General features: G+C 45.5%; 1 protein-coding gene across 3 annotated transcripts in view; it reads right to left on the reverse strand.

Annotated features, from left to right (window-relative positions):
- CREB1 (cAMP responsive element binding protein 1) overlaps positions 1-8719 on the reverse strand; it is a 37884-nt gene extending 29165 nt beyond the window's left edge. For all 3 annotated transcript variants that reach the window (XM_054277577.1, XM_054277575.1, XM_054277576.1), the window contains exon 1: positions 8529-8719. The gene's annotated coding sequence lies outside the window, so the exon portion shown is untranslated. The remainder of the gene's footprint in view (positions 1-8528) is intronic.
- Positions 8720-12410: the final 3691 nt, after the last annotated feature.

Below are 12410 nucleotides of genomic sequence, written 5' to 3' on the forward strand. Positions count from 1 at the left end.
ATAGAGTCAGAGAACCAATAAACATGTTTATTATTACCTGAAATCTTTCTGTTCCAAATAAATGTTTTCAGAATCTCTGTTACTTTTACAGTGTGAAAATATTAATAGACACATGTAATTTATCAGAATAGAGTAATGTAAGACTGGACCGAAGGTTCTTAAGAGATTACACTGATTAAAAATCTCTTAAAAGATTACACAGATTAAATATGACATGCTAAAGTAATATGAATGTAAATGTATATTCTGAAACCAAATCTTCTGGGAAGTCCCAGATATGCAGGGGACTTTCCCATGAATAAAGTAAATGTTTCCTTTTCCACCCTATAACGAAGGAGAGCAACTGTCAGTATTTAAAGATTTTTTTATGGTCTCAAATGTTAAATTAGTGACCTGAATTTTATCATCCATTTGCAATAATATAATGATAATAACAATAAGGTTTAATGATAATAACAATAAGGTTTAATGATAATAACAATGAGGTTTAAATAGCATAGGTCACTTCAGCAAAATACTGTACACTGAAAAGGGTCAAACACCGGAATCCCAAAGTGACACATATCACACTTCCTTTCACATCATTCTTCTGTTGCAGAGGACTCTCAAATCAGTTGGGGAACTTAGGGCAAGCATGGAGTTTCAGGTATTTATAAGCTGCACACTTAAACTCGACATGAGGATTTTAGGTAGAATTTGTTGTGTCCGTTGAGATTTTGTCTGCTGGTGAGAAGGGACAGCTCCATGGCTAATGTTTCTAACCCACTCCTGAATGTCAGTGGCTAAAGCATCAATTCATAAAAAATAGCACTTGAGATATTTATCCTGCAAGCTTGACAGACATGAACTATATAAACAAACAGTACTCATTCTGATTGATGCTTGGAACGTATGTGGTATTTCTAGAGTTCAACCCATAGTATAAAACCATGAAATTTTATAACTTGGTAAATACAGGAAAGTCTTGTCTAAAAAAAAAAGAACACTTCTTATGAGTTCAGAAAGAAAACACAACAAAATGGATGTTTCAGACCAATGCTTTAACAGTTTTATTAATAAGTATCTTTAGAATCGGTCACCTGAAAGTTAAGACTGAGTTATTCACACAACACTGATAATTACCAAATATCAAGTCAAGTCTCTGAAAAAAAACCCCAAAAAACCCTGCAAAGCAATATTATTTGTTTTTTATTATCATTGTTGTTATTATTAAATACCTTTGTTTAATTTTTAACAGGCAGTATAGAATGTTTTTTGCTTTAATGCCCTCCAGGAAGTGAAAACCCTTGCATTCTTTCTGAGGTTGGAGTGCTAGATTAGAGTATGCCCCAGTATGTACAAGAAAAACAGCACTTCCTTACAAACCTTGCCCTTGTCAAATTTCTGAATGCATCCTCGTCACAAAATTAACTGCAACATTAAAACCAAAATATCTACATCTTAAACCACAGCTTAGACTTGGAAATACTTTTAAATCCTAAAATTGCTCTGGCTTTACTAGTTTTATTGAAAACATTGTTGCTTGAAGGATCATCAGACTATGTTGCTTAATGAACCAAAATTAAATCTATGACCCAGCCTCTCCCTAAAAACCAACTGAAATGCAACAGTGATCAAACTCTGTAGTAAAATAATTCTGACTAACATTATCAAGCAAGTGGATTCTAGTTTATTTTTCATGCATCTCTAAAATTTGCCTGGGCAGTGCAGGAGAGCCTTTTAAAGGAGAAAGATCACTCACATGCCTGCCAGGCAGATATACTCTGCAAAAGCATCATCTCCAAAGAAAGAATAATGTTTTTGAAATACCTTACTGGAGTTTAAGACCTCCGTTACCTGTGAGCAACATGACTGTCCCCACAGAACAGGGGTGTGATTTGCTGATAATGCTGAAGGTCTGCAATGACCCTGAGTAAGCAATGGGAGCCACTCATGAACCAGAAAGGACAAGAGAAAGAAAGAGAATCCATGTTTCACATCAATGTGTTGCACACAAAAGAAAATCTCCATTTTGCTTTCTGCAACTCCAGTTTTGCAAGCACTTCTGCTGGCAGCCCTGCCAGCTCAGGCTCTGGTTTCCTCTAAATTCTTTCTTATTTACACCTTTACACTTGTCTGTGAAGCTGTCTAGTAAATGGGACAAGGCAACCAATTTGCACTACAGACAAGGAAACACAACTAATTCCTAGTCTGGACCAGTTCTCTGATCCAGTTCACAGGCAGTCATACTGGGAACAGAAGCAGGAACAGGGAAGGTGGAGCCAACTCTACCCTGCTGCAGCCAGGCCTGTCCATTAAAGCAAAGGAAATCAAGTCATGGGTATAGGTGTCACAAGATTGTGGGAAGCCAACAAAGATGCTGAAAAAAACACCTCTATCCTGTAACTTGATTACTGTTGTGATGACTCTGGTTAGGAGTGGGAGGCTGGAAACAGGATGAGTATTTTTTATATAATCAACATTAGCTTTGTGAGGATTGGGCAGAGATGTATTTTTCAAACAGCCATGCTGCTGACAAAGCAGCTATTTGCAGCAGGTAACACACTTCTTCCTCTCCCCAGTTCAGGGTAACGTGCACTGGTTACACATCCACATTAACTTTACACTACAACTTCCAGGCCAGTAGTTTCAGCCACCATGAATTGTTTTACAATCTGGCAGACAGGCCAAGGCAGTTATCAGTTTGCAGCAGCAGTGGCACTACAGAGAGCTCTCTGCCAAGTGCCTTGGGCCCACTGACAGGATGTGCACCCAAGGGCTGGACCTGGACCCTTCTGGAGCTTTGCATCTCAACTTAGGCTTCACTAGAGAGGTGTTACACATAATTCTCCCCTGCTGAATGGGCTTCTCATAATGAGAAGTACCTAAGAGGTACAATGATCTAACCTCTTGAGAAGACTGAAATCTGCCTCTGATAAGGAGCAGTTAATTCAATCACACAGGTATGACCAAGCATTTAAAACAAGGAAACTTTCCTCCTTTGGTTCCTTTTGTTGTTGCTGTTTATTTTTCGGCTTACTGTGTTCTTAGCTTTCCTAGCTGCAAAGACAAACTCATGCGGCTCTGATCACTATGGACAGAGTCCAACTCTTCCTTCTTTTCTTCAAGTCGTGGATATGCTGCCATTCCCCAAGATGGGTCTGCTGGCACAGCTCTCAGCTGCTGTGTACCCTTCCTTCCTTCCTTCCCCTACCGTCACTGCAAAGCACTGGCGTTCGTGCTACCAGCACAAACAGATCTCAATCACCAACCAATTCAGTTCACTTGTGCAGGAGAAAATTATCTACTAAAAAAGCACAGTTCTCTCCTGGGTTAGTGATCTGAACTGAGTTAATAGGTTTTGTATACAATCAACATTACGGACAATGTAAAGGGATGGTCCGACACCACACAGCCAGGAGCAGGAGGGGGAGAGCAAGACTCTGCCTCCTAAGAGCCACATAAAGTTGTATAAGCTCAGACAAAAACACAGCAACAGATTACTTTTGTTGGTTATACTGTGGCATTAGTACACAGGACTCTTTCTCACACCTTCCCTGTATTTTATCTCCCAGAATTTTCCTATCAGTGCAAAGGGAAAAATTGGATGAGTTTCACAAAGAGGGCAGGTGTCCTACACCTACAGTAAGGCCCTGGGCTTTTTTTTTTTCAAGAGAAGGAAAGCTCTCTACAATTCAGAAAGGTGTAAATTTACAAAGCCTGCTCATACTGTATGCTACTTGCAGAAATGGACAAGCAGCAGTGGATTTTGCGACCAGGCCTGCTACACATAGCCAGATGCTGTGTCATCAGGAGAAAAAGGCAAGAAAATAATGCTTCCCATTCATTATTTAATGGAGTGTAAAAGATGATGAGAGAGATTTTACAGATGAGATTTTAACATTCAAGCCCAAGGAAAGGTGCAAGGGGAAGTAAAATCCAATTGATACTGGAACAGCACAGAGAATGAGAAATTTAGGGTAGCACCTATAAGAAAAGTGCATGTAATACTGGGCCCAAAATGTCACAGGAGGTTGTGGAGTTTCTGAAGAGATTATTAAAATATTGCAGCAAAGAGCTTCAGTGAACAGCAACAAGTGAACTTAAAATGTGAAGAATAAAAAAAAAGGAAGTAAAGGAAGTGCACAGAGAACTTGCTAAAAAACACACACACAAGGTGTTTCAGACAAGTAAATAAGCAGCAGAACAAATGAGTTTAATACATGATATTGAAGTTTGGGAACAGCTGTTGCCCACGTTCATTTGCTCATGGTTAGCACATGTAATAACTTAGCTGAATGATCTTCTGTGGCAAGAAGAACCCCAGCAGGATCTGTGTCATCCAGCTTAGTTATAAACACAGTGATAATTTAAAAATTTTTACAAAGGCTGCATTTTCTCCTTTAGCAGCAGAGCTGACTGAGCTGCCCTTATCTCCCTGCTCATTCCAGCCCCATCCCTTCCCCTGATTATGCTGGTACAGCTCCTGTGCAGCCCTGCAGCAGTCAGGGGAGGGGATGATCCAGGTGGAAATGGATCCACACCTCTCAAACAGCTGAACCACTTCCCTACGCAGTAGCCCAAGGATTTGTGAGAGTGCAATGGAAAAGACATGGAAGATGCTTTGGCCAGTATTATTACCAAAAAATGCTATGAGGAACTATGGTTTCAGTTCATCAGTCAGGAGATAAGGTCCAAGAATTCCCACATTTCTTAGGCTATCTGCTCTTTTGTAAGTTTCGAAATCTATCTGAAAAAGTTTCTGCCTAAAGAGGAAAATACAACCCAGCTTTAGTTCTGCCATGTGCAGGGAAAAGGAGTTTTCATGATAACCTCACTGACTAACAGGCTATCACTGAACACTTAGAAGATCAGTGATTTTTACAAATCACTTTAACTCTGCCCTCCAAAAAGTGTGAAAGCATCAAAACCAGAGATTTTTATTCTAGTTTCCTGAACCAAGGTGGATTCAAAATAGTTCACTGTAAGGCTTCCTGCAACTGTGTCCCAAGTAGCCAGTGTAGTTTGTCAGAGAACAACTGAAATGTAACAAAATCTAGAAAAGCAATTGGCAGGACACTCCTATCTTCAGAACTATTTTTCCATCATTCACCTAATGGTCCTTTTTTTTAACAAAATATCAACTCTCATAATATTCTTAGGACAAAAATACAATTGCTTATTATCTTAGGATAATATCCTGTACCTCTCTGCACTCTACTCAAGAGTCATTGCAAGTAACTAACAAGTATCAGTGCTGCTTTAAACCTGTGTGTATGTACATGGTAGGTAAACATATACATGCATCCAAACAGGAACAGGATGTTTGGCTGTATCCTCTAAATTCTTTATCCTCTCACCTTAAAGTGGCTCTTCCAACATTGAGTTTTCTATTCTTTCCACTTGACACATAATACTATAAATCCAGCACTGCCAGACAAAAACAGCAGCAGAGAATTCTTGGCTGTTTTTGAGTGCTTTTTACCTGAAAGCCAACTACAGCCTGGCACATTTTCACCTCCTGTGCAGCTGACAAGGCTGTTTCAAAAATATGGAAAGCTGGAAGGTGTTGTATTTGTTCTCACTCACCTCTTTTAATTGCAGTGATCTAAAAGTTTTGAAGAACAAAATAGGTATCAATGCCTTCAATCTGGGAGATGTACATAGATGATTAATGGCAGGCTGTTCAGGTTTTCACAATCACTATGAAATATGACCTCAGACTGCAGATGAGGCAACACAATTTTTGGTTCAGTAAAAAAAAAAAAATCACTGCCTTTTCACGAACTTCAGCTGTATGCAGGTAGGAAGCAGAGAGCTAAAGGAAATTGGGTAGGGTTGTTTCTGTAGATGAGGATTGCTGTCATGTCCCATAAAACTAACTTTAGTCAGATTAGTGGCAGAAAGCTAACACGGCCTTCTCACTGCACAAAAGCCTTGAGAGGTGTGGCATGAGTAACTGATCTCCCCTTGCTTCCAGAGATCCAAAAATAGAGGTGAAGTGTGAATATCCCATTTGTTACAAAACGGTGCCAACAGAAATTCCCAGTTGGGGCCTTGTCTCTTATCAAAATATGCACCTACAGAGCTGTAGCTGCACTTAGGCAAGAAGAGGCTGCTTCTCACTGCAGCAGAACAGCTACTCTGCAGAGTAACATCTACAGGAGAGTCTGTACAGCGAGCGCTGTGCTGGTGCAGGTTTCCAAGAAACAGACAGGGAAATGATGTGACAGTCTAAATGAGATGTTTCTAAATGTTCTGTATCAGCAAACCCCTCTACCCTTTTCAGACCTTTGGGGTGTTTTTTGTGTTGGATTTTTTGTTTGACTGTTTTTTTACTTTTTTTACCCAGAGTAGTAGACACACATATCACCAAACCTATGAGAAAAAAATAAATTAGATGCAGACTGTTCAGTGCAGATCCAAAGACCATATTGAGAGCACCAACTCTGAATACTGGTGTTCTCTCAATTAAAGCATTAAAAATGATTATACTCTTCTTTACTACATGCAATAATTTCATTTTAGGTCACATGTAAGTGATGCTTAGCAAATACAAAACCACCTCCCTGTTCCCTTTTCTCCCTGACCTGTGAGGGGACAAAGCTGGTGAGGAAATGCAGAGATCTGTGTTTGAAAACATGGATCTGAGAGTCCTCCACTCTATTATGAAATAGAATAAAATTAAATGTTTTTTGAAAACTACAAAAAACAACAAGCAAGGATTTTCTGTCCCATTTCTGTATTTACAATGTAGTGCGTATTCCATCAAACCAAGAATGAATGAAATACACCAACAATTACACTCTCTTTAATCACTATCGACAGCTGCATTGCTTACTGAAGTCCTCAGACGTCTATTAATCACTTTAAAGTTTAGAAACTCTCTTCTCATGTTGGTATTACACAGTGAAGTGATGTAGAGCATCTTTGGCCTTCATTTCAAAAGAGGTGGTGGAAGTGAGAGAAAACAGAAATTCACATACAAGGAAGTATAGGTGAGAATTACAAATATTCATTTTGAACAAAACCTATTTCAGTGACTTCATATTTTACTGTATAAATCCACATTTGTTGATACAAGGAAGAAAGGATGCAAGCAGAGTCTCAAAATTCCTGTATTCTAAAATCGTGTTTAGTGGTGGTCAGCATGGGACTAAACAGGGATACATGATATTTCTAAGAAGTCTCTGGTCTTTTATTTAAGAAATGGGAAACATGTTTCTAACCCCAGGGGGGAAAAAAGAAAAAAAAAGAAAAGAAAAAGGTGTTATTTCAGAAGCAGACTGTGAGCCGGCATTCCAATATTAAAGAGAAAGAAACAAAAATTTTAAAAATGTTTCATGAAAAAAAAAAAAATCATATGACCATTTAAAACTTTTTATCCCTGTATACATTTAAGAGGTGTAACAACCTTTGCTTAAAAAGTCTGCCAGGTTGTTTTTGCTTAATACTGTAACACAAAAAAACTGCAGATATCCAGGATTTGAAAGTAGAACAAAGTCAAAACACTGTCTTCTATTCTAGGCAAAAAAAGAGAGAAAAAAGCCCCCCAGCTGCAGCAAGGCAAGGCTGGTGTAAAGCGGAAAAAGGCATTTGAGCTGACATTTGCTACTAAAGCTGGGAGAGAGGTCAAATCCTGTTCGCTGTGCAGCACCCAGGTCTGTGGAAAACTGGCAAAAGCAAATCCCAAACCGAGATTTACCAGCCGCAGCCTGGCTCAAGTTCGCTTTGGGTTAAAAATACTACCGGGAGCAGCAGCGCGGCAGGAGGGAACCGTATCCCTGTTACGTGACCTGCGCGCCAGCTCGGGCTGCGCCCGCGGTGCCGCCCGGAGCGCGGTGTTGGGTGACCGGCACCTCTGCCCGGCGCGGCCTCCCGGAGACGGAGTAACAGCGAGCCGCCGGACCGAGCGCTGCCCCGGCTTCCGAGCACAGATTTTATTAAAAGCTTCTCGTTACAGAGCCGGGGAGCGCCCCACGCACTCGTGTCCATCGCGGCGGGAGTCTGTTTGTTTATCCGTGCGGCGCGCTCGGGGCGCCGGGGAAGCGGAACTCCGGCGGGCGCGGGGGCCGCGGCGGCCCCGCGGGAGGGACCCGGGAGCCCGGCGGGGCCGGGGGCGGCAGCGGGGGAGCGAGAGCCGGAGCGCACACGGCGGGGAGGGGGCGCGGGCGGGAGCGCGGCCGCCCCCCGCCGCCGCCGCTCCCCCTCGTCGTCGTCCTCCGCCGCCTCCTCCGGGGGCCGGGGGGCGCGGCGCCCCTTCCCCGCCGCGCTGAGCGCCGCCGCTGGCTGCCGACAGAGCCGCCGCCGCCCGGCCGTGGCGGCCGCCGCCGGGCCGGCTCCCATCCGCCATTATCCTTTGTTCGCGGCGCGGCGGCGGCGGGGATGTTGCAGGGCTCGGCTCCATCTTTAAGGCGGGCGCCCCTCCCGCGGGCGGTGCGCGGCCGGGCCCCCGCGTCCTGCCGCCCGGCGGCTCCCCTGGTCCCCGCCGGGCTCCATTTCCTTCCCTCCCCCCCGCCCCTGTTTGCTGGGCGCCGTCCTCCTCTTACCGGTTACCAGGCTGCTCCGTCACTGCTTTCGTTCGCGCCTGGGATCTCGCCGCAGTTTTATTCTCTCCCCCACGTAACACACCGCGTCAAACTACACCTCCGCCGCGTCACTCACACACACAGGCGCTCCCAGCCCGGCGACAGGCAGGCAGCGGCCGACTGAGGAGCGCCAGCCAGGGAGCAAGCGCCGAGCGCGCCCGGCCCCGCACGGAAACCGCCGAGCACTCACGGAAAGCGCCGAGCGCCCGCCAGGCGGCGGGAACGGCCGAGCGCGCCGCCGGCCCCCGCGGAAAGAGCCGAGCGGCCGCGGAAACGAACGAAGCGCCCCGGAGGGGGAGGCGGAAAGAGCCGAGCGGGCGGCGGGAAGGCGCGAGCGGCGTTTCCGCCCCGGGGCGGCCCGCGCGGGAAGCACCGAGTGGGGCTGCCGGGGGGGGGGAGGGGGAGCGCGCGCTCACCCCCCCGCTACCCCCGCCCCGCCGTGCGCGCGGCCGAGGCGGCCGGAAACTCGCGAGCGCTCACGGAAGCGGCCGAGGGCGGCGGAGGCCTCAGCCTCAGCGCGGAGTCACCGAATCCATCGGGCTGGAACAGACCTGCGAGATCGTCGGGTCTCGCCTGTGACTGAACAGCACCGTGCCAACTAGATCACGGCTCTGAATGTTTAAGTTCTTGAACACCTCCCCGAACGGTGGCTCCACCACCCCCCTGGGCAGCCCATTCCAATATCTAATCTCTCTCTGGGAAACTACTCCCTGATGTCCAGCCTAAACCTCCCCGGGCTCAGCTTAAGACTGTGTCCCCTTGTCCTGTTGCTGGTTGCTTTCCTGCGAAAGAAACTGACCCCCTTCCTCAGCCCCCAGTGCCACCCAACCACCCCCTCCCTTTTCAGGCACCATCTGGCAGGTGAGGTGCCAGAGCCAAGCCATGCTGCCCTTCAATGCACCTCGGCTTCCTGATGTCCCTACTGTGCCCTCCCCGTGTGGCCCTTCAGGTTATTCCTCTAAACTTTCCTCTGCTGCCTTGTTCTTACTCCAGCCTGTGACTCCCATCCTGCTGCCTGCCCCCTCTGGCCCTGTGGCCAAACCCTTGCAGCCCAAAGCCAGGCACAGGGTGACTGCTGCTCCACCATGACACAATATCCCCATGGAAAACCCCAGCCCTGAGCCACTGGTGCTGGAAGTGGCAGAGGTGTGGCCACCAGACACCCAAGCTATCAAACCACCATGTTTACAGTAACTGGGGGCAAGGTGGGATTTGGAGCACACATGGCTCCAGCTCCCTGCATTGCCAGCTCTCCCCCAGGAGGAACAGAAGTTGGCAGCACAGGGCAGAGGAGCAGCTGTGTGTTTGTGCCTTGCCAAACAGGAGCAGCCGTGTGCTGTGGTCCTCAATCCCACCTGCAGTCCCAGTGTGATGTCTGTCACTGAGGGTTTTAAATGCTGGATAGGTGAAATGTTTCTGGAAAAGGTTTCAAAGAGCTGCTGCCACCAGGGAGCAGGGAAAGAGCCAGTGGTGCTCCAGCCAGGTGAGTTCCCATCTTCTGTTCACAAATCCAGCTGAATGCACTCAATCATACACCCTGAAGAATGGACTGCTCCAACTATTACAGTTTTTATTCCCAGATAAAAACTGTCTGTACTCAGAAAAGCTGCTTTTCCTCTCCCAAGACCTCAAGATGGCACTACATAACAAGATTTGAAGCTCCAAAGCCAGTTCATTTTTGCAGCTGGCCCAGCAGGATACCGCTGCCAGGTGCACCGTGTGACATGGCATTGCTGTGCCATTTAGTTCAGCTCATCTCCAGTCTTGTTTTCTCTAAAAGGTTGAACTGATTTTACTTATGCTGAGTTCCATCTAATTCCCCCCAAAATTGCAAGAGATGGTGCAAGGAGCGATAACAGCTGTACTTTGCCTTAGATTTTGTTGATTACAGTTATTCTAAAATAAACTGTTGATATTTAAAAATAAAAAAAGGCATCTCAGGTTAAACAGCTAAAACATTGTTTCATTGCAAACATGTACCATGGCTTGGGCCACAGGTCATTTTCTGTTTCTGCTGCACTTTTTCCCTCTGCCCTGTCTGCAGACAGGAGCTCCAAGGTTGCAGGACAGTGTAGCCTTGGCTGTCACCAGTTTTTGCTCCAGCTGTTGTGAATCTCTGCCGTGCCTTTGGCCCATACCCGTTCCTGTCTGCAGTGTATGGCTGACATAACTTTTGAAAATTATTTTTCCTTTTTAGAGTCTGCTAAGATATGAAAATCTCCATGCACTAAATAGGTCTTTTACAACTCCTTTTGGGAGCAGAATGTTTCTTCCACTTAAAGCTTTTGAGACAAGCAAGAAATCTAATCTCAATGTTCTTGATTTGGTCCATTCATTGGCAGTGAATGGAAATGCTTCTCACTCCGAATCACCAGTAGAGGTGAAACAGGCTTGTCTTACCATCACATCCTTCTCATTTCACAGGATACTGAGGCAGAGGGTTCTTTTTGAGTGTTTTGACATTTGAGCTCTAGCCCCATTGTTCAGTTTTAGTATTTTAATGTGTTTAATAAAGTATCTTCTCTGCATTTTGTTATCAAGTACAGATGTAAATTAAACTAGGTAATTAAAAATCTGTTTAATTTGTCTAAAACATGAACATTTTTACATGTTGCTAGAACTGCATTTCCAGAAGTGTTTCCAAGATCAAAGTATAAGGATTCAGCCTTTGTGTTCTTTTTAGTAATAAAGTACTTTGTGTGAGAAAATATTTATTATGAGCAGAACAAATGTAACCATCTGAGTGTCTCTTGTTTGACTCATGGATTTGTCTGTTTTCTCATCCTTCTCTTTGCCCTTTATGTTAATATTTGTATGTTATCAGGTTTTTTTTCTCACACGAGTGACAAAAATGATGTACATGTACCACCCATACATGTTGCCCAGAAACTGAATTGCTTGCCCCTGTGCAGCAAGCCTAAAGAATCACAGCAATCAGAATTTAAGTGAATAAATTCTGGTCCTTGAAAGGCGAATAAAGTGCAATAGCCAGATCTCAGTGTAAGGCTCCCATAAAACCTGGGCAACACTCCCAGCCTGAGCGATGGGAGTGCTGCTGGTGTTCCTCCAGACCAGGCAGGGCTGCCTCTGTGCAGCTGCACAGCTCCTTGCCTGCCCCTGATCCTGCTGCCCCTTTGGCACCCTGCTGACTCTGCCAGTCCTGCTCTCACAGCCCCCTGGCAGCTCCTCTGCACTTTTCTGAGTCTGCCAGCTCACTGAGGAGTTTGCACAGGGCATCTTGAGCAGTGGCTACGTCTCTACCAGCCAGTGTAGGCTCCCCATAGAACAGCTCGACAGAGCAATTGAGTCAAACTAAAACAAATGCCTCCGATAGGCCGGATGCCTGAAGGGTGTTAAGATTACACCCAGTGTTTTGTATCTCCATCTCTTGCACCGTCACAGAGGCTTAAACCATGGATGGATGTGAGCTGGATTCATGCTTGCTTCATACTGGCTCCGTGGCAGGGCTGTGTGATCTCACACACAGCTGCTGTGGAGCCTTCTCACAGCTGTTTTGCACATTCCTCCTTCCCTTCTGAGCAAAATCGGGGCACTAAGCAAACTTGGAACTTCTTTGGGAGAGGGAACAAAAGTCTGAGTTGCAAAAGCCCCTCTCTCACTGACATTGACACCTTCCTTTCAGGGATGCCTCCTGGGGAATGTGTAGAAAATAGGATAGGAACGATGTGCCAATTACCTACGGAGTCCAGCAGGGAGAGGCTGACTTGGAGAGTGAATTGGAATGCTCAGCAGTTTTCTTCTTCATCAGCAAAAGTTTGCTCGATGATGAGTGAAACCCAGCAAGATTAATTACTTTTCTTACAATTAAGCCTCAGAGGCAAA

Source organism: Melozone crissalis, unplaced genomic scaffold (assembly GCF_028551555.1).
Source record: "Melozone crissalis strain CALT ecotype California unplaced genomic scaffold, PUWL_Pcris_2 ptg000023l_1, whole genome shotgun sequence".
Lineage (NCBI taxonomy): Eukaryota > Metazoa > Chordata > Aves > Passeriformes > Passerellidae > Melozone > Melozone crissalis.